This window comes from Clupea harengus, chromosome 11 (assembly GCF_900700415.2).
Source record: "Clupea harengus chromosome 11, Ch_v2.0.2, whole genome shotgun sequence".
NCBI classification, from domain to species: domain Eukaryota; kingdom Metazoa; phylum Chordata; class Actinopteri; order Clupeiformes; family Clupeidae; genus Clupea; species Clupea harengus.
The window spans coordinates 13,726,048-13,751,851 of NC_045162.1; the positions used below are offsets into that span (position 1 = coordinate 13,726,048).

Consider the following 25,804-nt stretch of genomic DNA (forward strand, 5'->3'; position numbering starts at 1 on the left):
TATTAGAAACACTTCTAGTACATGAATAGTCTCTCCAACTAATTTGTTAATGTTAAAATAAAAATGTTAATGTTACCGTCTGTAAAATTGCACGCTGAGCTATGATAGCAAACACCAGCAAGTGGCAAGGAGCTTAATATACTGTATCAATGTGCAACAAAACGTCCCAAAAGGCCATTGTGAACTTTTTATATTTTAATCTTTGTAGCATTTTGTGACTGGCAACATGCACACACATCCCTTGAACAATAATGTTACCAGCAGCTGTCTTGCTCCACACAGCTACATTACTGTACTCTGGATTGTCACCATCCTAGCTAGCTAGCTATGCTAGATAGATACCTCCCCAGAGTCTCTCGCCAGAGACGGAATAAAGAATAAGAATAAAGAATCTGTGTAGGTTATTAGCTAGCTTGAAATATTATATACAGATCTTAACTGCGTTCGAGAATATGGCCAATCTCTTTACATATCGTGTATCACAGCGGCAGTGACAGGGGAGAGAGGAGGAACTCACAATCTGACCATCTACTGGGCTGATGACTGAAACAAGGAGCTGCCGGTAGCCCCGCCCCTTGGAAACAGCATGTGAACCAAACCACTTTGAGGAATAGGGGATCATGATTTTTCAACACTTAAAAAACACATCGTTTTACGTTTATAATTAGCACCGCTTGTGTCGTCGTGCTTTTTATATATATATATATATTTAAATTTTTTTTTTTTTCTAATGATTGTTGGGGGGGGGGGCAACTTTAATGTAGGGGGGGACACGTCCCCCCGGGATCTCCGCCTATGCGTGCAACACTAAAGGCAAGTGAGATGGTCTCGAATGGCCTAGCTAACGAGCCTGCCCTAACCAGCTGCCCTCAGCCCTATTACGAACAATGAAAATCAATTCACCCCAAATATGTACACAATATAGCCCCTTAGCAGGCAACAAACAGCACAGAAATGCAAAATACAAATAACCCAGATCCCCGTACTGGCCACCACTCTGTAACAATTCGCCCTTTCTTAATGAGAGAAAATAGTTAGGCTACTACGCTTATAAATTTAGGTCGCTGGCAGATTCTATTTGACTATAACTGGAACTGTTGCTGCCGGATCAATACCAAGGGATACCTTCACCATACACCCCAATACGTTTAGACAATATACCAGACAAACACAAGATATAAGTGAAATTCACGTTGTATTAGGACGTCAGGAAATCAACAGCGCTTCTATGGCGCGCACCGAACACAAACGTCGGAACAGCCGACACCTAAACAACAACGTCAAACAATCAAAACAGTCCCAAAGTCTCCCAAATAAATCCCACAGTGAAAACACAAAAGTAGTTTCTCAAACGAAACTATTGTCCGGTGCAGAGAGAGAGAGTTCAACGTCTTACAGTGTGATGAGGCCGCTCCACACAGCCTGGGTAGCGCAATATCACCACTTCACTCGATAGATGGAATATCCAGAGTTTCGTATAGGCTAACTGCCTTTGTCCGACGTTTGGAAAGACGGCATCCAAAGCCAATGAGGCAGGGTATAATCCACACTTGGTTTTCTTTAATCGCCACGCGTTTCTCTCCAACTCCATACAGGTAAACGGAAAAACTTCTCTCTGGCTCACGCCCCCGCCTTCATATTTAAAGTCCTCTCAATCAAAGTCACATGTTCCCATAACTCAGGTTCATTACCGTCAGCTGATTACAAATTTACATACATGACATGAGAACATATACATATCAAAATCTTACATAATATTCTCACTCATAGCCATGTACAAAGGTGATTTCAGGCAACCTTTACAATTAAGCACAGGTATACATAACCACCCAATCACAAAAACCCAACCCACTAGAGCTTCCCCGCATCTATCTCCAACACACAGTTCTAGCCTATTTCCAAACCTAGTCTTCAGTGTGTCCACCTGCAATCGAGTTGCTATACAACCCCAGCGCGTCCGACACACCCACGAAAACAACAAACTCTTACAGCAAAAACAATAAATAGCGGTAAGCGCACTTCACCTGCGCAGGGGTTCACGTTGCTCAGTAGATACTCACCTACTTTCACCATCCAGTTACCACTACACCTGCACCCAATTTCCCCCAGCCTGCACAGCGTGTCTGTTGCAGCCAGAGCCAACAGCTGCAATCACTTCCAAAAGTGACTTCCCTCCTCCACGGCAACCCAACGGAAAAAAACGTTTAACACTTACCAATTTCCGCGTGCGTCTCCCCCAATTTGCAATACCCTTGCTGCAGTTTTGTGCCCGTCAGCATCAAAGGCCAATATCCCGATCTATAAAATCAATACAGCTTTACCACCACTATTCCCCAATGAGTGGATGAAAAAGTTGTCTTACCAGATTCCCGGAAAAAAAACTCGGCGAGCCCCCACGTGTTACGAGCCAGCTCAAGGCACGAAACAAGAAGGGGAGGCCACGCAGAATTTAGGATAATAATAATAATATATTTATTAATGATTTACAAGTTTATATAGTTATCTAATAATTATAGCAAACGTGTGGTGAAGACCAGTGTTGTGAAGAGAAACAAAAGATGTAATGTAAAGTCAGTTAAATGGTAATATAAACAAACGACGACGATAATCCACAACCGACGATAATCCACAACCGACGATAATCCACAACCGACGATAATCCAAATCCAACTACCAACCCAACGCTCTCGCGACTGCCATTTGATCAGGGCTTTTGTAGCCCAACCAATCATGGGTTACACCTGGGGTACACCTGCTTCCCATTACCTGCTAAGGAAACAGAGACAGAACAGGCATGCAAATATCATGGGGCGGGGCCTAGATCCGCCAGGGTCGTAACGGAGCATTCAGACGTGCACATTGGAATGTGTTGCGCCAACGGATGGCGGAGGAGGAGTCTGGCGCATGGGGTTCTGTTGATACCAGAGACGTTATAGTGAGATTGACAGGTCAACAAACCAATCACGCCACTAGCAAGCTGCTTACCTTGTAAGCAGTAGCATGCTAACATTAGGTAGGGTGCTCACACACCTCGCAAATCCTATCAGACGTATTTTTCAGTTACAATAAAGGGGTTTTTACATTGTACAGTGTCTATTTCTCGGTAACTTTTAAAAAATCTAAGCAAAAAAAAGTCAAACAAACAACTTTTATGTGCAAATACGACCATCTACGGAGTTTTTTTTTTAGCTTGCCGCTTTCTAGATGTGAGCATATACGGGATCTGATTGGCTAGCGCCTGTGCTGTCAGTTATGCATGAAAGGCAATTTGATTGGCTGACGCATGCATTGCCTCACGAAAAGTTGAACATTCTTCAACTCTTGCTGCAAGCAAAGCATGAAACGCAACGCACGGGAACCCAACGGAGCCACAATTCAGTTCGGCAAAGGATGACGTCACCCCATTCAAAGTGAATGGAGATCCGTCTGTAAGAGCATTCACACGCTTCCGTTGGAATGCGTTGATCCGTCAGGGTTAACGGATCCCCATTCACTTTGAATGGGGTGACGTCATCCTTTGCCGAACTGAATTGTGGCTCCGTTCAGTTCGTCAAAAGGTTGACGTCACCCCATTCAAAGTGAAGCGTGTGAATGCTCTGTAACACAAGTCCGTCATGACACCAGCTCTTCGCTGTGACTGGGGTAACACGAGGCACAAGATCAAAATCTGAAAACGTAAAGCGATTTGAGATTTCAACCTGTGAGGTGGCTTTGTTCAATTTATCCAATAGTATTCTTGTTGCTGACCGGTGTTTGTGGCCAAAAAAAACAAAGGGGTGTGGGGGGCCTGGGAACTACTTGATTTTGAGTTTTTCAGATGTATTTAAAACTACCCGCCCCCACTAAGATCTGGTGGTCCCTCCATTGCCTACCACGGAGCACAACTGATGCATACAGGCTCGAGGCGTTGTAACCTTGTTGGTATGGCAAGTAATCTGTTAGTGCTTTTCATAAATTATGTGCTTGATTCATCTACTTAATGTATGTATTTGAGTGCCAAATGAAACTTCCTTGACTTGTAGTTGCTGTAATGAATAAATCGTGTTGTGGGGTTATATTGCATAATCTGGGGTGGGATGGTGCAAGGTGTCTTTCTCCCCCTTTGCATTTTTCAGTGTACCAGTGCTTGCATACTCCAGCTCTACAGGAGGTCTAGCTCTTAAAATGTAACGGTTTGCTTATTCCATCAAACTTCAGTCTCGGATCATCCGCTGCTTATCTCGTTTAATTACTTGCGTGTTGTAAAAGAAAAACCTGTAAAGGGTTACTTTGCCAGTTGGCTTTTCATGCATTGTAAGAATGTATAATAAGTTATCTGTAAAGAATATTTGGTAAATAAATACATAGTACGTTGTGATGGAATACATTCTGGTATGCATTTGTTTCTTGGGGTGTTTGGGGCCTATGGGGGATTCTCTTGTACTTTTTCAGGTGTTGTAAACTTGGGAGCTTTTTAAGCACAAGACCAGGGCTTGATGGCGTTCTTTCCGCGTGGAATTGAAGGCAGGTAAGTCATGATGGTTCATGTTTCGTGGGAAGTTCATGTACCTAGCTAGTCTTTGCTAAACAAAAAAATGAAGATCAACTTATCTTGATAATTTTTTGAAGGGTTATTGGACACTTAATATAGTAAAGACATTTTAACCATGTTGATGTGTAGAATGGATCTCTTGAATGTCCTTTATAAAGCATAATTGGACTCAAATCTAAAGATTTGAGAAGGAAACCCATGGAGACCCTTTTTTGAGGTATTATTGTTGTCTTGGTCATGGTGTCTGGGTGGGGCTAGGGGTGTCTCTTTTTGATCTTGCAGAGTCGTACAGTGCCACAGTGAAGATTGCCATCGCTCGGGTGTGTGTTGACGACAGGAGCAACCAGTCCTTTGAACTCCTCTTGATGGAACCGCACAGTTTGTGCTATTTTGATAGATCGTGTTAAGTACAGTAATTTATCCAAATTGTCATTTGGTAGATGTAGCCTCAGTCACAAGCACCTGTGCAACTGTGCAGGAGCGTAGATAAAATGATTAATGCTTTGCAAATGCATAGCATGTATTGTCACGCAACTGTGTGATACCCAAAGTTGATGTGACTGAGAAGCTGTGCAACTGTGCAGCTTTAAATGGTTTGGTCATTGTTCTTGAACTTGAATGTTGACTACATAGCTTTTTAGCCAAATGACAGATAGAGGGTCTTTTGCACTCTTTCTTTTCACTTTTGCAGATAACGCAAACCCATGCTGCCGCACGTATGAGTGGTGTGAAGTCCCCTTGTGGAGCACATTGAAACCAGGTGTTTTGTCATTTCATTAGAAATGTTCCTGGAATGTCAGTCTGGTTCAATGGAAACACTACAAACTGCTTCTTTTATTCTACATTTCATAACATTCGTCTTTGAACAGTGCCTATAAGCATCCCCATTGCTCATAACCCTGAGAGCACATTTAACTCTGAGTTAGTTCCTGCAAATGTTGGTGTTTTGTTCTATGTGTTTGTGGTGGGAATGTGTGTAGTAGCTTCTTATTTCAGATCACTCATCTGTCCACTCCATTTGCAACTGCACCTGAATGAAAGGCTGTCTGGGAGCTGTCGGCAAATGAATGAGTCCTCACTGACTGATGACCGACCCTGTGTGCGCTTGAGCTTAGTCCCATTCTCATGTGTGTCTGGGAACGCCCTAACCGTGTGATGAAGCACTTGGAAATCCTTTCCTGTCCAATCAAGAGCTACAAGCTTGTCTCACTGCTAAATTAACCTCAGATTGCTGTTTCTTGGTGTATCAAGTGAGGTCCTTTTAATCTTAATTTTCCCGGGTACTTGTTGCAATTTTAACTTCATGTATTGCATGAACCTCGGCTTTGCATAACCCTGATGGAGAAATAATTTTAACAGCTTAATGTTAAGTCATTTCATTCTATATACCACATGCTATAGGGTGGGTTTTCTTGGGTTTGTATTTTGGGTGGGGTGCAAACCAAACTGTCTTCTTTGCAGATAGTGTTTCGATCCCTCAAAAAAGCACAACTGACCCCGCTTGCAACTGATCAGACTGGATGTGTGAGTGGATGCGCGTCTGTATCTAAGCAGCAGTTCAATTGTCTTCTGTGAGCATCAGCAGTTTGAAGATTGTGTCACCGTTGCTTGGTTTGTACTATACAACCATAGCTTGCTATAGTAATGTGTCTTTGTGTTGCTTTTCTTAATACATGTATATAAAAAGGGGTTTTCCGATGAGATTATGGGGAAAGTCAACGTACGTCTCACTTGAGTGTTGACCGAAGCTTCGCTGAGCAGGCAATGCTATCCATTTCAGATTTGAAAGGTCTTTTGTAAACTATTTGAGCAAAAAAAATTAATTGAGAAGCAAACCAAGTTCTTGGGATTCGCTGGGGGATGGGAACCTGCAGTGTTTTTTGTAGTTCTAGGCTCAACGGAAAGTCAACTTGCCAGTGTTGAATACTAGTGTGGCACATGGTGGGGTTTGTATTTTTATTTAATTGGTTCCTAATCAGTTCTTTTATACCTTAAGTTAATATGGGGGGCGGGGGGTGGCATGTAAACTTGTTTTCTCTTTGCAGTTTACAGCTTTAGGTACATGCAGTGCGTCAAATCCAAGGGATCAATTCAAATCTTGCTGATGAATCAAAAGTGATAAGTGGCCATTTGATCAATTAAACTCTGGTGTCCTAACATGGAAAACAAAATTGTCTGATGCCCTTAAGCAGTACTGGAGAAGTCGATGTACGGGTTGTGCAAGGGATGGGGAAACCTGCAGTCTTCTGTTTGTAGTTTCAGGCCACTCAGGGAGCCAAGACGAGTTGCGCAGCAGGTGCCAGGTTTTTCTTTTCCTAGAGGAACAATGTTGTTCCTCCAGGTTTTGCTTTTTAATCCTGGTTAACAAAAAAAGCAAAAGACTCCAGTGGTGGCACTCCTGATCATCAGGATGGGGTTCAATTCCCTGCGGTGTCTTTGCTTTCCCGCCTGCTGATTAGTGAATTTTCGGTTAGTGTAGGGAATTAAAACTGATGTGCAGTCAGATTGTACACTTCATACAGAATACACGCGTCTAATTTAATCACTTCATGCAGATTGCCTAAGATGGCAATTAGCAATTGTACAACCTGGACAAGCACTATAGGCCTTTAAAAGGTGGGTATTCTAGCATTAAAAACAATCAAGGTGTGTTTATTGTCGGCAGTCTGACATGTTACTGGTTTTGACGGAACAGACTGGTTAAGTAATTTTTCTCAGGGACAGTCGCTGAACAATTGGTCTGACATGTCCAATGCCGTGACAACTTGCGTAGTCATGGTGGCTGTAGGTGTCATAATGTATCAGGTGTTCTGTGATTTAGTATGAGCTATACAAATCGTTTTCAAATTTGTTGGTATTGGTCTTTCAAAAATATAATTATTTGTGTTTTTCTGTGTTTGATGGGTCATTTAATCAAAACAAGCAGCAAACTGCAATTGGTATCCAATGGATTGGAATCAATTTTCTCGCTTCACTGACTGTTTTTACAATCAACATTCATGGAAGGTTTGCTCTAGCAAATTATACAATGTGTATCAGTCCCGTGTGGATTTCCCACTAGCGTTGCCAGTCTTAGCAAAGAAACATAAGGTTAACAAAGCCCAGCTGTTAACTAAGGATGAGGACGTTTTAAAGGCACTATATGTATGGTGGAACGAGCTACCAAATGCTCTCGGAGCAAGGGTGTTGTGATGTCTTGACTATGTTGTACCTGCACCACTAGTCGGCGCTGTGCCAATGACTTGTATGTAGCTCACCCATTCAATTGATGCTTCAGTAAACTATTACAGTTCAAGCCATAAAGACGTGTCGTCCATTCTCAACCCGCTGAATTCACTCCTGTGCAAAGGAAAGCAATGGCAATGGACATCAGAATGTAAAACAGCTTTTAGGGAGGCCAAGCAGCAGCTGTTATCACAAAGTGTCTTGACTCATTACAATCCAGAGCTCCCCATCAGACTTGCCTGTGACGCTTCACCCTATGGGGTAGGCAGTGTCATTTCACACATCCTGCCGAATGGACAAGAGAGGCCTATAGCCTTTGCATCAAGGACGCTGATCAAGGCGGAGCAGAATTATGCACAGATAGAGCGTGAAGCTCTTTCCATCGTTTTCGAAGTTCGTAAATTCCACCACTACTTGTATGGCAGGAAGTTCACGCTCCTCACAGATCATCGACCGCTCACCACAATTCTGAGCCCAAGCAAAGCTATACCATCTATGGCTGCTGCGAGAATGCAGCGATGGGCTCTACTGTTGGCTGCTCACGATTACAACATACAGTACAGAGAGGCAGCACGCCACTGTAATGCTGACGGGTTGTCACGCCTGCCACTGCCTACACCTACAAAAGAAAGGACTAATTCTGTGGACATTTTTCACATCAACCACATGGAAGCCTTACCTGTGAGCAGCAAGGAGATCTGCAGAGAAAGTAGGACAGATCCTATCATTGCCCGGGTACTGGAGATGGTATCCACAGGTCGTTTCCCAAGGGTCCAGGATGTGGACAGCGCCCTGATGCCATTCATCAGTAGGAAGGATGAACTGACCCTCCAGCAAGGGTGCCTCATGTGGGGTATCCGCGTCGTCATCCCTCCAAAACTGAAACACAGAGTGTTGTCTGAGCTACACACCGGACACCCTGGTGTGGTGAAAATGAAGGCTGTCGCTCGTAGTTATATGTGGTGGCCAGGAATCGACGCACAAATTGAACAAGTGTCAAAGACCTGCCAATCCTGTCAACTTACCCAGAAAGCACCAGGTCCATCACCTCTCCATCCCTGGACATGGCCTGGAGCTCCATGGCAGAGAATCCATGTCGATTTTGCTGGCCCCTTCCAAGGCCATATGTTCATGGTGGTCGTGGACGCTCATTCCAAATGGCCGGAAGTGCACCTCATGAGCTCCACTACAACTTTCAAGACCATACAGGTGTTGAGAGGGCTATTCAGTCGTTATGGACTTCCAGAAGTTTTAGTAAGCGACAATGGCCCCCAGTTCACATCGAGTGAGTTTGACACGTTCATGAAGGGAAACGGAGTGAAACACATACGCTCTGCGCCATTCCACCCAGCCACAAATGGGCTAGCAGAACACTTTGTGCAAACCTTCAAGCACTCACTGAAACGCTCGGCAGGGACCATGTCAATTCAACACAGACTGGATGCGTTCCTGTTGATGTATCGCAACACTCCGCACTCAACAACCAAGGAATCACCAGCCATGCTGTTCATGCGTCGCAAGCTGCGATCAAGACTTGACTTGTTAAAACCGAACGTAGCATCACGAGTAGAGAAAGCGCAAGAGGCGCAGTGTGCTCATCGTGAAATACATGCAAAAGCCAGGTCATTCCAGGTGGGTGACAAAGTGCTAGTTCGTGATTATGGGAGAGGAGGTGAGAAGTGGATGCCTGGCGTAGTATCCGCAGGTGTCATACACCGTCGATGTCGGATCATCGGAACACTGGAGACGCCATGCTGACCAAATGCTGGGCCGTCACGCTGAGTTGGAGCCTCCACCGCTGGAAGAAACAGAGTCGTTACCCGGTTCAGTAGAACTGCCTGCGTTGAAGGACACTGTTCCAGAACCTGCTACTCATCCCATGGTTCCAGAACCTGCTACTCTTGATTCCGTGAGTGTGGCATCACCACAGGTAACACCAGAAGCCACCAGCACACCACTTCGAGAGACTGGTAAGAGATACCCATCTCGTGTTGCTAAACCACCTGTTAGGTACAGCCCTTAAGGCATACCGTATGTGGAAAAGCGTGTTTTTGGGACATTCTGAATAGACTGAAATGTTTGTGTTATAATTGTTTAAGGAGTCACGTCTCAAGAACAAGGGCAGAATAAACCCTTGACGGACTCTGGGGTTTGGGACAGTCTACTCCCTACCTCAAGGTTAGGATATGAGTTTGATATATATATATATATAAATAATTAAAAATAAATCTCGTGTTCATGTTCAGTGTGGGAACTACATTAAGTGGGGAGGAGATGTGATGTCTTGACTATGTTGTACCTGCACCACTAGTCGGCGCTGTGCCAATGACTTGTATGTAGCTCACCCATTCAGTTGATGCTTCAGTAAACTATTACAGTTCAAGCCATAAAGACGTGTCCGTTTATCCTTCGCATTAACCAGGTACTCTAAATTGGAAACCACGAATACATAACAGGTGTCCCTCTATCTTCAAGGATCTCCCGAAGACTCATCTCAGCTGAGAGCACCTCCTCTCAACACCCTGACTTGCACTTACTGTGCACTTCTTAACTTGTTATTAAAGTGCTTTTATATATTTTTTTATTATGTCTTCATTTTTAATCTCTTTCTACTCTAGCATAGATCCCTCATACACACACACACCGACCGATATGTGAAATTTCAGGTTCGGGCCCATGGACTAATAGCCTATCTCTCCTGCTTCAACTTTAGCATATCATTTGATCTGTCATTCCTCAAAGTATTGTAGCACTCCTAAACCCGACACAGATACATTTAATTTAGTGCAAACTTTAATGCACAGTCTTTTGTAGTAGCCTATCAGGTTACATAACTTCTGTCCCAACCATTCACAGCAAAAAAAAACATCCTCCCATTTATCATCTTGGTAAAATGTCAAAATATGATGAAAGATTGCGTTTTTATGGATTTCATGGAAAACCCCACTGGTATGCTATAATATAAAAGAACTCTGAAGTTAGTTGTGGTCGCATGATTTAGCGAAGGACTCGATGGAATGCCGGAGTGATGGGTAGGGTGTTGGTTTATTCTGCGTATTTTATGCAACAGTCTTGAAGCACACACAACACTCTGGTGGAGAGGGAAGACAAGATGATTAGGATAAATTGTCCAAACTGTAGTGTCTCTTCTGTGTTCAATATTCTTCAATGAGAACATAGCCTAATTTAAATATCTTATACTGACAATTAGTCCATGAAATTTCACATATCGGTACCATCTGGGTGGTCAAATTCTAGCTGCTATGTTTTATACATCCCTATATTATGTTTTAATGTGATAACCCTTTCAGGGTGGCAGCTTATTAGTGGTTATCACCTCTTGAACAGAGAGACCCCTATCAGGCTAATGTGGAAAGATGAATTCTCCAATCATCATGTATAACTGTACCATTATACTATTATCTCATCTCCATTGAGATAAACCCACCAATAAATACTTTTAATGGCCTCCTATGCACTGGAACAGTTCACATTGTCAATTTCATAAGGATATATAGTCTACTTTTGCGAAATTTGCAGTTTCAAATAATATTTAGTGGTTCTCTCTTCAAATACAATATTAAGTTAAATTTAAATACTAGTCCCTCAGTTTGTATATAATCAACCTAGGCCACAATCATGATTAAACTACACATGATGTGGCATGTAAAATAGTTTTGTTTTATTTTTCTTATTACCAGTACTTCAAAACGCACATTACATGTACAACTGTTTAATTAGTGGTCTGAAAGTGCATGTCTGGATGATGCTACACTTGTACACCATGCTCACTTGGCATGTTCTATGCAACAATAATACTGATGGCTTGAATAGTAGTGTTATTTAACATTGTGTTAGAATTACAACTGTACATATTGGGAAATATTAGGTCCACACCCTCAACCTAGGACTCAGTCACCGTCACCATCATCGGAGTCCATTAACTCAACAGTGGGTTCTTCCTCACTGGGTTGATTAGAACAGGTTTGCAGTTTGCACATATCTGTGCACTTATATAGTAGTGATTTTCAAACCCATCCAGTTTCACCTCACGCGTGTGATTTCCTACTAGATGTTCTCCTTCAGCTAATCTCACAGCAGGCACTACATAAACTTGATAACGTCTACCTCTTGTGGTCGATTCTTGTTCACGCAAAGGTGAGCGCCAGAGGGGGCAAAAATAATGCTGAGTAGGGTGCATCTGATGATGTGATTTCTCTGCTTGGGGGGGGCATCTGGTGATGTGATTTCTCTGCTGGGGGGCATCTGATGATGTGATTTCTCTTCTAGAGGGGGCAACTGATGATGTGATTTATCTTGTAGAGGGGGCATCTGATGATGTGATTTCTCTTCTAGAGGGGCATCTGATGATCCTCATCTCAACTGTCTATATTTAGTCATTTGTGCTATTTGTATTAACAGTGTAGGCCTATATTTTGGATTCAGTATAGGTCCATTGTAGTCCAACTATACCTGGTCATTGTCAGAACTCTGCACATGTGCCAACCTTGATAATGAATGTGAGACAAAGTCTCTGTTGAAATTCACAAGGAAATTATGAAATTCAGTATAAAGACACACAGCTCACACTGTATTTAAACCTACCACCACTTCCCCCCTCTTGGGATGTCAGCTTTATTTTTTTACAAATACAAAAACACCAAACATGGATTACACATGGCTTTTTTTTTTTTGTCTTCTGGTCGAGGCCTGGTTCTGCTGTCTGGGTTTGCTATCCAGCTCTGCCATCTGCCGCAGGTGTTCCGAGGTATCTGATCAAAACAGAGGAAAAAATGTGTTGTTAGGGAAACGAAAGGTAATATGGAATAGATTTCATCTTGCATAAAGTTTTGCCTATATGAAGTCAAAAAGAAGCTTCTTGGAAAGACCTTTATATTTATTTGTTTATTTATTTATGTATGTGTTTGTTTGTTTGTTTTTTTGGGCCCGCCTCCACTCCCCCTCTTCAGGGGACGACCTTGTTTTTAATAAGTGGGGTAAAGCACAGATTAAAAAGTATGGCAGTTTGGCGAGGATGTTTACGCCTAGGTATAGAAGGACCTTTAAACTAATAGTACTGATAGCATCTATACAAATTCTTAACAGAAAAACAAAGACTTTTGATCAATCAATAATATTGTGATGTCATGGTCATACTGTATTTAATCAAGCAGGGCAATTCTGTGACAGTTCAACCAATTTTGTGATGATGACACAACATGGTGGTGGAATCTGAAATATTACAGCTATGTGGGATTTCAAAAATATTACAGCCATGAGGGATGACAGCTATGAGCCATTGTATCATCTTGCACCAGAAAAAAATATAATTCAGAACATGATGCAGGAGCCTTTGGTTGATTTAACACAGAATGACCCAGCAGATGTTCCCACCTCATATGAAAAAAAAGAGAACATGGAATAGCCCAAATTACTATAGTAATAGCTTTTCATTTATGATTTCATATTGCAAATATCTTTGCATGCTGTTGTTACAAAATTTGTTTAAACCTATCCCAAACTCTCCAATTATTACTACATGTTTGTTTTCTAAAATGGGTACATCTGTGTGAAAACTCATATTTGATTCCTAATTGCTTTGTTTTACCATGCAAGGCCAAATACTGAAGTGTTAAATATTTATGAATTTTTGGCAATAGGTTTACTATTTCTTTCTCATATGAGGCGAGTGAATCGAGGATTTTACAAGTGATTTCAATATTGTTTTCATCAGATGTTTTTGGCGTCATATCAAAAATAAGAACTATCCAATGAATAGACCTAATGTTTATTGGGATGACTACTTTTTTGAAACACCACCAGTTCTTTTCTTTTCGAGGAGCATTAGGAACAACTTCAGTATGGTCACAAAATAAACTCTGTAACTGTTGACTTATGAATATGGAAGATATCATTAACACACTATTGTTCTCACAAACATCTTTCAGAAGTTGAAGATAATTTGATCATTTAGCCATCGCCCACTTTTTATATTTGTATATCCTTTGGATTAGACACGTTATTAGAGGTTACTGGAAATTGATTTACTTCTAAGCAATTATAATCACATATATGGTCTATTTCTTTGAAATAACACATTTTTATGACTTCCTCTTTTTGGCATCCAAAGGCCTGAATACAAAAGTTTGATTGAATAATTTTGCGTGCTATATCAGAGGAGTATTTAACATTGGTGTTATTATTGACGAACCAGCCATCTATAGTTTTTTGGTAAAGGGTGGAAAATGGTGTCTTTTCTTTGAAACATAAAACTGTTGACAGACTATATGTGTATTTTTTGAACACAGAATGTAAGACAATATCCTCTATACGAATTTCTTTACATTCTGTAAGAAGAGTTAATGTTTGGGGAAAATTAGATGTAAGAGAAGACAGTGAATTCATGGCTCCACAGGTACCACAAGTCTGATATTTTGAAGACATGCCTAAAGTTTGAGGATGCTGTGGTATTCCTTCTGATGTCGAGAGATTACATTTTACTATTAGGACTTTGCTACTTTTGTAATTTGTTATGGCTTCTGTGTCACATAAATGACACGAATACAGATTTAACATATGAACATACATTAAGTCATTTGCAAGGCAATTTGCCTGAATGTTTTCATTAATAAATGCTTCAATAACATTCAGAGCTGTTGGAATAGATACTGGTTATGTTAAAGGTGCCCATTTAGCTGATCTAATTTTGTCAAAATTACATATAACCGATGAAAATGTTTTGTGGTTTGACTCATTATTGGCGAGAATTAACCGATCGTAGCATTTTTCAAAGGCTGAGCAACATTTAAAAAAATACAAAATTTACAGTGCCTGATCTGACATGGTAGAATGGCTAGGTGGCCAGTGAACTGTACAGACTTCTACATTTACATTTACATTTAGTCATTTAGCAGACGCTTTTATCCAAAGCGACTTACAATGTATACACATTTTACATTTACACTGATGGCACACTGCACATCAGGAACAATTAGCAGGGGTTCAGTGTCTTGCTCAAGGACGCTTCGACAGGGAATCGAACTAGCAACCTTCTGATTACTAACCGACTTCCTTACCTCCTGTACCACTGTCGCCCCCCCTCCTGTACCACTGTCGCCCCCTTCTGACTGTTTGCTACTTCTAACATCCAAGGATGCATGGCAAAGCTCGTAAACATGAAATACCCCAGATGTGTCCTCAACACTTTGGTTATATGCACTTATATTCAGGTCGTTGGCAGAAATTTTAAATTTCAAATATAATACTTCGTAAATTGTATGTTTTCTCACTGTCACAACTAACAGGGATACTAAGAGTTGGGGAAGGAGTAGAAGCTCTTGAAACATTATTATAGGCTATAGCTCTAGGGACCTGAACGACTAAAAAAAATCTGCAACCCATTCGTATGTTTGACTAATTGCGAGGCACACTTGATACATGCATTATCAACTACCTGACAAATGTATTTTTGGAAAAGACTGGAAAGATCCTCCTTTACTGTAATTTGAATTATAATAGCTGAGTTACTTTGGATTTCATCCACGTATATCTCACCACACTCAGAACAGCAGTACTTATGTATTACATTTACTATTGTTTTAATACCCATAAGGTCTAACCAGGATATAAAGGGGACGATAAAATCTGATGGATCATTTTGTTTTCCAAAGTTTAGTCCTCGAACTACAGTCTGGAGTTCTAATAATGTGTTCTTTAAATTGTCACTGCTATTTGTCCTTTGTTATTTGCTGCAAAATGGAGTAACTGGGAGATGTTACTTCCCATCCGTGTAACTCTTGCTATCCTATCTGGCTCCCCAGACCCAAGTGTAGAATGGACACTGTACAGATGAAGAAATGCCTGGACAGTGGCATTAAACCAGCAATTTTGAAATGTATTGGGAAAACGGCATATATATAAAAAAAAATAGAGCTGTGAAAAATAACGCGTTAAACGCGGTATGATTAAATTACAGGATTAATGCGTTAATTTTTTTTAACGCATTTAACTCATGCGCAGAATGAGCTTCCAATATACCCACAATTCCACTCAATCTGCACTAGTCGCCGTTTCTAATGCAGTCAGACGGCAGCTGCTATCCAAACAAACAGACAACATGGATAATTCTGATGAACCTGAGGACTTTCTGGATGGGAAGTTCGTATTCCAAAAAAACAAACATGGAACATTCAATAAAACCAAAGTGATATGTACACTCTGCGGGAAGACGTTATCGTTTCACCGTAGCAAATGCGTTGGTCGGCGAGGGGAGTTCAAGTGTAATGCGCCAAATTGCCCCATATCTGTTCAACTTTGTAATTTAAATTGCGACAACCTAGATTTTTTCCAGTTGAGGTAATTATGTTATTTCTAACGATAAACCAGTTGTTGTCAGCTCAGATCGTTGCACATTTAGTCAAAACCATAGTATAAAAGTGTGTTAAACTCACCGGCAAACACAGTTGCCTACTAAATCAGTGCAACCAATAACATGATGTAATACTGGCGTAAGAACATTATTAACCAATCAGATGCAGCCACATTGACACCCATTACTCAGGTGTAGTTCATATTGACATATTTCACTGCTGCCGCGACAGCTCCAACCCATTGAAACGGAGACGTGTTGTAAGTAATAATTTGATCAGTATAAGGCCGTTTTAAAATGTGTTTATTTTCTAAACCGTCTTTTTCATACGTGAGTGATGGTGTAAATAGTTTTAGTTCACTAACGAGCCGTAGTTTGTACTATATAGGCTTGCCTACTGTTAGCTATGCTATGCTTTGTTGATGCCTCATTACCCGTTTCTCTGTCAAGTTTAATCAACGTTATTCACCTTGTATGGAGTCGATGGTAGACTCATAAACCACGCAACACAAAACGTTATAGTCTAAGAAATATTTAATCATCAAGGGGGAAAAGGAAAGGGGAAGGGAAAATGTGAACAGGGATATCTCCTGAGCACTTGGACCAGAGCCACAAGTTTGGTTAATAATGTTCTTACGCCAGTATTACATCGTGTTATTGGTTGCACTGATTTAGTAGGCAACTGTGTTTGCCGGTGAGTTTAACAAACTTTTATACTATGGTTTTGACTAAATGTGCAACGATCTGAGCTGACAACAACTGGTTTATCGTTAGAAATAACATAATGACCTCAACTGGAAAGAATCTAGGTTGTCGCAATTTAAATTACAAAGTTGAACAGATACGGGGCTTCGGCCCACCACCTACCTCACTTAACAACGTAGGCCCCTGAGTAAATATGCCTGTGACAAGTTGACTAGCACTGTTGCCAAATGGATTGCAAAAAGCTGTAGACCGATTCATATTGTTGAGGACGAGGGGTTCACCGAAGTTTTGCGAGCATCAAAGCAACGCAAAGACGCACAATAATGACAAAAATCCACGAGCTGTATGAAGCTGAAAAGAAAAAAAAGGAAAATGACTTGGCTGCTACGAAACACAGAGCTGCCAACTCTCACGGTTTCGCCGTGTGACACATGCTTTTGCATGTTTTCACACGCACTCACGCCACACATCCAATCAGGGGCGGTTTTTCCCACTCAGAGGGGGGCGCAAAAAACTGCGCCCAGCAAAAAAAAAAAAAGAAAAAAGAATTGTGTTTTTTTTTTTTTGCTGGACAGAGTTTTTTTTTGCGCCCCCCTTCTATATCTCCAACCAAAATTTTGACATAAAAAAAAAATCTAACATTAGGGTAAAATGAGCCAAAAACCGAAAACGGAAGAGGTACGTACGTCCTTGGTGATGTCAGAACATGCGAGCACAGTGAGGCGTTTGGTTAGAGTGTGTGTGTGTTCAAGAAACTTTGAAGAACAAAATAATGAAGAGGCAAAAGCCATCCGGGGTGCAATTTATGAAGAAAAGAAAGGAAGAAGAAGAGAAACGTGCCAAGGAGAAAGGTAAATCCTTAAATCCTGTTCTAGCCTAGAATTAATTCCAGATAAGAAAACGTTCACGAATGCGTGAATTGCCCCCGGCACTTTAGTGGAGTTAAGAAGAAAGGATGTACCTTATCATTGAAAGTTGTCCTACTCCCTGTCACATAGTTCTTTAAGGATTTTACAGAGGCGGTATATAAAAAATGATATGTCCATTTATTCTACATTATACAAAAAAGACATGATTAAAATAGGGGCGCACATATAAAGCCAATAGCCAATGCAACAACACTACACATATCTCACTCGTTGCATAGCACACCCATTAAGGAAGCCAAACACGGCAACTTCAGTGAGGAATACTGGTAAAAATCCAAGTGTTGTATTGTCAACTTTAGCGAATGGGTGTATGTACAGTAATCTTGCTAGTTAGCTAACGCTAGCTAGCCAGTGACTTGTGACGTTCCTTGTTATTGCCATTCAGTCGAAACATCAGTTCAAGTTCAGCTGTACCGCAATTTGCGTCATTTTGCGTCATAAAAGTTTGAGTAATCAAATTTGGACAGCTTTAGTTTTGGTGGAGCGAGCTAGCCAGTTTAATTAGACATGATTCAACTAATCAAGAGCTATGCATCTTGGAATAAAAAAATGCCAGGCTGTCCAAATATACCAAAATGCTTAATAGCTACATTTAACAAATGATGATAATACATACTTTTGTTATATAATTTTAGATTCACTTTTAGAAGACTAAGAAAACATTATTTGCAGGCGATTGATGACGTGGAGGTGTGTGTGTGTGTCCATAAACATTTGAACAGGGGAGTGAAGCTCGCCTAGAGCGCCAAATGTGCTAGGGCCGCCCCTGCATCCAATTTCTCACGCCAAAAGAAAAATTCATTTTGGCCCAATACGGGTTCGTTCCTTTTCAAACTCCCCGAGGGTAGCTGGTGCTAAGGAGCGCATCTGTAACCCTATTCGCTGCATAGACATCTTATTTACCCCAAGAAGTCCCGAAGTTAGCGACAGAAGAAGAGTTACAAAGAGAGACAACCGCGGTAGAAACTCGGGAAGAGAATCGCTGAAGAAAATCTTCATCTCCAAACTGAGCAGAGACTAGGTATGTTAATGACATGTGGTTCAATTAAGTACTCACTCTCTTAAACTTTAAATCTTGAAAGAACGTATTCGTTTGTGTTTGTGCGTGTGAACTTGATTTTGTGTGGTGAATGTAAACTCAGCTGTTATCTGCAGGGATCTAATACTAATTTTGTAAATGTCTGTCATAGATGGTGAAATTCGTACACAAGCTGTTCCAAATGTATGGTTCCAGCAGCTCTGCAAGGCCATGAGGAGCCTTGTGAAATTGCCTATAAAGAGAAGGCAAACCATTTGCCAGGTTAGTGTTTGGCTATTATTATGATAATACACTGTGATATGTGATAGATACAATGTGCTATTTAGCCATTTGCCACTTCATGAGTAAAACCTAAGGTTTGTGGTAGTCCTTCCAACAGTGAGCTTCTGGTTGGATTACTTGCCCTATGTGTCAAGCTGATATTGCTGCATCAGTATGTTAAACCATTTATGTTAACCTGATATGCTGTATCTGTACAAAGAAAAAGTTGAACATTGGGTTCACAATCAGGGCTAAACTTAACAGATATCTTGATGAGGGTGACATCACACCACAGCAGGTGGATTCGTTCCATGAAGCTGTGTTTAGTTTCCTAACAAGTGCTGTGGGCTATGCACTTAAGAAGCTGCCAATGGAAGAGCCACTGATCAAACACGCAGAATTTGTAGATGTGCAGCGGAGGGCTGAAAGTGGCATTGAAGATGTTCTGTACTTTGTTGAAAGGTTAGTTTTTTTCTTTAATTATTGTCTATCATCTTAGCTAAAATGCTTATGATGAGTTATGTCCTAAACTGCACATGAGTTATTCTTATATGGCTTTTCCTCAAAGATGTGTATGAACTGCTGCTGGTTGATGACAATATACCTATAACTTAACAACCTGTAACTCTACTTTCATAAATAGGTTTCCCTATCTCCTCCCATACCATGGGCCAGAGGAGCATGACCACCTGGGTGAGGAGTTTCTGAATTATCAGACCATGCCAACAACCTCCCTTCAGGACGAAACTGAGATGGAAAGCTTCTGGGCTGGAATGGCAACACCGAAACATAAGGTATACATTTTTTTTGCCTTTCTTTTTGGCAGGTGTGGCTTGGCTACACATGTTGCTTTTATTGATGCATGCATATATTGTGTCATACATGATGCAAACTATGCATGTTGTATCTGAACTTTGTTACAGTATACTTACAGTATTAATCAAAACAAAATATGGTATGTTTTTCCATTTTGTTCTTGGGTAATTTTCCATAGGTGACAGGAGCCAAAGAATTTGAGAGGCTTGCTGCCGTCGCCAAGCTGGTCCTGGTGTTGCCCCATTCAAATGCAGATCCTGAGAGGGTGTTTTCAGTTGTGGGACTGAACAAAACTAAGACCAGAAATAGCCTGGCATTGGATGGCACCCTGTCCTTAATAATGGCCATAAAGATGGCCGACCTGGAGCCCTGTATCAGATGGGAGCCCCCCTCAGAGGTCATCAAGGCCTCCAAGAAGGCCACAGGCCAGTACAACCTTGCCCACAGATCTTAGAAAATGACTAAGCAGCTTCTGATCTGCATCTGATACCTCATTTTTTGTTATTTTTGTCATGTGTTGATCCATTGTATTGCTTAAAAAAGCTACTGTTTAAGCACTTTATTTGTTGCACTTTTTTGTTTGATGGAATGTGTGGTGGGAGGCTTTGAATAATGAAAAATATTTCTCCCTAACTAATCTTGTGTAATTTTTTGCTGAACGTAAATCATTAAGTGCTCTTAAGAATACAATTATTAACAATCTAGGTTAGGTTTCAGTTAAGAATTAGTTGAATACAATTGTAATCAAAGTGTCAATCAACCTACCTTGGTCAAATCTTAAACACAGGTCTATTAATTAGGCTATATTGTGGTACATAGACAGTCATTGAGGCACAACAATAGTTTTCTGGTTGAATGTTCAGCTCAAGTCTAGAAGGCCCTAAAAGTCATGATCAGATGAACATGAATCGGAATAAGTTCAGGTATTGTACAGGTCACCCCCGACAAAATTTCACTCCAAGGTTTTATGAAAAGTTGGCAGCTCTGGAAACATGTGGCGCTGACAGGGGATCACTGGACCTCTGTGAGTAACGATAACTACCTGGGTGTAACTGCACATCTAATCACCAACGAATGGAAGTTAAAGTCGTTTACACTAACGTGCATGAAAACAGAAGAGCGCCACTTTGCAGAGGCATGTGCAGAATAGTTCCAAACTGTTGCAAGCAATTGGGCAATTAAAGACAAAATGACCACTAGGGCCTTTAGAGGCATTAGATTGTGTCGTGGTGTGGTTAATGGTTGTTTGACAAAAAAGAGAAACATTTTCAACCATCCTATAAAAACAATGGCTAAGAAGCCCAAATAATTTCTGTTTGATTTAAAAAGAAAAGAAAAATGTTTTATTCAACCATACAATGGCTAAGAAGCCCGAATTCTGTTTAGGATGAAGATTATATTAATGTTCCATATGGAATAGCAAAGATGACTGCTAAAGAACTGCTGAGATGCAAAAAAAGAAAACATGTTAAATGTATATATCCGTCTTTTGTCATAAATAATTTTGTTCTCACAAAAATATACAGAGAAAATTGGTAATATGTGATTAATCATGATTAATCCACAGAAACCTGTGATTAATTTGATACATTTTTTTAATAATTTCACAGCCCTAAAAAAAAAATATCCTTATCAATTAATCCATAGCTATCTGTGACCTTTGCATTGCTTTTTTTTTAAAACTATAGATATTGGATTGTGTGTGTGGTGCTCTTTGAAAAGATCTTTTTAAATGCTTGGGTGTTGAAAGTTTCTTCTGCCAAGTCTCCTCAGCTTCTACATTTATATTGCGTTTATTTGTTTATTTGTATCTTCAGTTTCTCACAAAACTCTCTCTCCCTAGCTTTATATAAAACATACAACTCTTCAACGCATCTGTCGATTGTGTTTTTCTCACTGACATAAGGTCACTCCAAAGTGGAATTACAGGTAAAAAGTGATTCAAAAGATTTTCTAGTAACATTGTACCATAATACATATTCTTTTCCATTACCTTGTTCAGTTTCGTATAGTTTTGCTTGGAAACGAATTTGTTGTAAACATTTAAAAAATGCCGATTTCTTGTTTCCTGAAATGTCCTCATAGCTGTCAAGTACATTATCTTCAGCTGTTTAAAAATGTTCACTGTCATTTAACTTGAGCACGCTAGTTTTGATTTGACCAATGCTTTCTTCAACTGCGTTCGAGCTGTACTCACTTACAAGGACTAGCTATGCAGACATCATAAACATGAGCACTTATGTCTTGCATATTTTTGGAATTTACGAATACACTGAATATGTACATGCCTACCATATACCTGCTGTCTTTGGTGGTGTATTGTTTTTTGCAGACTTCGCTTGCTTGTCGCATTAAGTGACTCTTGCATGTTCTCAATAAAGTACATTTTAAGTCATCTTCTTTGGCCAAGCCGGTCACGATTCTCCAACAACGCTTCAAATACATGTCCATGGATTCATTATTGAAAACTTTTAGACAGGCATTCCGTAAGACAACTGATCGATCACTATTAATTTGTATATGGGCAGCGAGTTGTTTTTAAATACACACACTCCTTAGTTTCATCAGCTAAGTGTGATATGTGTCACATGGCCCTGCCATTGAAGATAATGCATTTTCGACTGTCTGATCGCCTATGTTTAAAGTATTGTGGAGCACTCAATGACGACAATCATAACTACTACATACAGACCAGAATAATCACTGCTAAACATATTTCCCCCTTTCTTTACAGTGTTCTGAACATGTTCAACCAACGTTAATAAAGGCAAAATCCTTTATCAGCAGATTGTGGTGTGTTTTACTGTTTCTTATTAAAACAATTACAATATTGCCTGTTTAGTTTATCAGTGTCCCCTATATTTAAACAAGAAAACCGTACTTTTGTAACATCAGTGAATCGTTTTTAACCCATTTTGATGTTACTATGAAATTTATTTTTCTGACAGTTTAAGAAACACTTAGGCTAATAAGCGACTTTTATTTAAAAAGAAAAATCGAAAAATCGAAATTGCTCCAGCTAATTTGACTATTGTTGCTCAATGAACGTTGCTGTGTGGTGTAGCAAGGTGTAGCAAGTTACATGTCGCTACCAGACGGTAGTCCTTTGGCGGATGGTAGTCCCTCACATTGTGCATGCGTCACTTTGCGACACTGTCGACTGCTGTCGACAGCGAAGCCGCGCAGGCGTCACAACGACAGATCCACTTTCAATCATGGAGGAAAAAAGCGACGAAAGGCAGTTTTATCAAAACATGACCATTTATTTAAAAAACGAGGAAGATGTTGTCACAGTGGACAAAACAAATGAGGTGGAGGATCAAAAAGTCTCTCCCCAGTTTTGTTTCATATGTTGACGTAGAGCTATATGCTGTTAGCCGTTTACAACATAATTAAATATAACATTAAATATACCCACATTATGCGTTAAGACAAGCCCCATATGTTGACGTAGAGCCTTATGCTGTTAGCCATTTACAACATAATTAAATATAACATTAAATATACCCACATTATGCGTTAAGAAAAGCCCCATATGTTGACGTTTAAACCGTTTACAACATTATTAAATATTACGTTAAATAAACCTACATTATGCGTTAAGACAAGCCAGAGCCTGCTGTAAACCGTTTTGTTGTCTGAGCATGTGCGATTATGTTGAGCCTTATGCTGTAAACCGTTTGTGTCTGAGCATGCGCAATGTGAGGGACTACCATCCGCCAAAGGACTACCGTCCTTTATCTCCAATGCCAGGGTATTGCCATGTGACACGTATCACACTTTGCTGATCAAGATTGTGTCTCAATGAAAGGGGGGTGGAATATGTTCAGGACATTCCAAACATTAAATAAAATGTGTGAAGTAGTTGAGATTTACGTCCCTGAATGCTCCACAATACTTTAAACATAAGCCTACACACAGGCGGAAATGCATTAACTTCAATGGCAGGGTCATGTGACACGTTTCACACTTTGCTGATGAAACTAAAGACTGTGTCTCAATAAAAGTGGGGTGGAATATGTTCAGGACACTCCAAACATTAAATAAAATGTGTGAAGTAGTTGAGATTTACGTCCCTGAAGGCTCCACAATACTTTAAAAATAGGCCTACACACAGGCGAAAATGCTTTATCTTCAATGGCAGGGCGATGTGACACGTATCACTCTTTGCTGATGAAACGAAAGATTGTGTCTCAATGAAAGGGGGGTGGAATATGTTCAGGACACTCCAAACATTAAATAAAATGTGTGAAGTAGTTGAGATTTACGTCCCTGAATGCTCCACGCTACTTTAAACATAGGTGATCAGACAGGCGAAAATGTATTATCTTCAATGGTAGGGACACGTGATACGTATGACACTTTGCTGATGAAACTAAAGATTGTGTCTCAATAAAAGGGGGCTGGAATATGTTCAGGACACTCCAAACATTAAATAAAATGTGTGAAGTAGTTGAGATTTACGTCCCTGAATGCTCCACAATACTTTAAACATAGGCCTACACACAGGCGAAAATGCATTGTCTTCAATGGTAGGGCCATGTGATACGTATCACACTTTGCTGATGAAACTAAAGATTGTGTCTCAATAAAAGGGGGGTGGAATATGTTCAGGACACTCCAAACATTAAATAAAATGTGTGAAGTAGTTGAGATTTACGTCCCTGAATGCTCCACAATACTTTGAACATAGGTGATCAGACAGGCGAAAATGCATTACCTTCAATGGCAGGGCCATGTGACACGTATCATACTTTGCTGATGAAACTAAAGATTGTGTCTCAATAAAAGGGGGGTGGAATATGTTCAGGACATTCCAAACATTAAATAAAATGTGTGAAGTAGTTGAGATTTACGTCCCTGAATGCTCCACAATACTTTAAACATAAGCCTACACACAGGCGGAAATGCATTAACTTCAATGGCAGGGTCATGTGACACGTTTCACACTTTGCTGATGAAACCAAAGACTGTGTCTCAATAAAAGTGGGGTGGAATATGTTCAGGACACTCCAAACATTAAATAAAATGTGTGAAGTAGTTGAGATTTACGTCCCTGAAGGCTCCACAATACTTTAAAAATAGGCCTACACACAGGCGAAAATGCTTTATCTTCAATGGCAGGGCGATGTGACACGTATCACTCTTTGCTGATGAAACTAAAGATTGTGTCTCAATGAAAGGGGGGTGGAATATGTTCAGGACACTCCAAACATTAAATAAAATGTGTGAAGTAGTTGAGATTTACGTCCCTGAATGCTCCACGCTACTTTAAACATAGGTGATCAGACAGGCGAAAATGTATTATCTTCAATGGTAGGGACACGTGATACGTATGACACTTTGCTGATGAAACTAAAGATTGTGTCTCAATAAAAGGGGGCTGGAATATGTTCAGGACACTCCAAACATTAAATAAAATGTGTGAAGTAGTTGAGATTTACGTCCCTGAATGCTCCACAATACTTTGAACATAGGTGATCAGACAGGCGAAAATGCATTACCTTCAATGGCAGGGCCATGTGACACGTATCATACTTTGCTGATGAAACTAAAGATTGTGTCTCAATAAAAGGGGGGTGGAATATGTTCAGGACATTCCAAACATTAAATAAAATGTGTGAAGTAGTTGAGATTTACGTCCCTGAGTGCTCCACAATACTTTAAACGTACGTGTCACATGGCCCTGCCATTGAAGATAATGCATTTTCGCCTGTGTGTAGGCCTCTGTTTAAAGTATTGTGGAGCATTCAGGGACGTAAATCTCAACTACTTCACACATTTTATTTAATGTTTGTAATGTCCTGAACATATTCCACCCCCCTTTTATTGAGACACAATCTTTAGTTTCATCAGCAAAATTTGATACGCGTCACGTGGCAATACCCTGGCATTGGAGATAATTCTTTTTCACCTGTGTGATCTGTGTG

The 25,804-nt window shown here is 40.4% G+C and overlaps 1 pseudogene; it reads right to left on the reverse strand.

Annotated features, from left to right (window-relative positions):
* LOC116222507 overlaps nucleotides 1–8,837 on the reverse strand; it is a 40,814-nt pseudogene extending 31,977 nt beyond the window's left edge.
* Nucleotides 8,838–25,804: the final 16,967 nt, after the last annotated feature.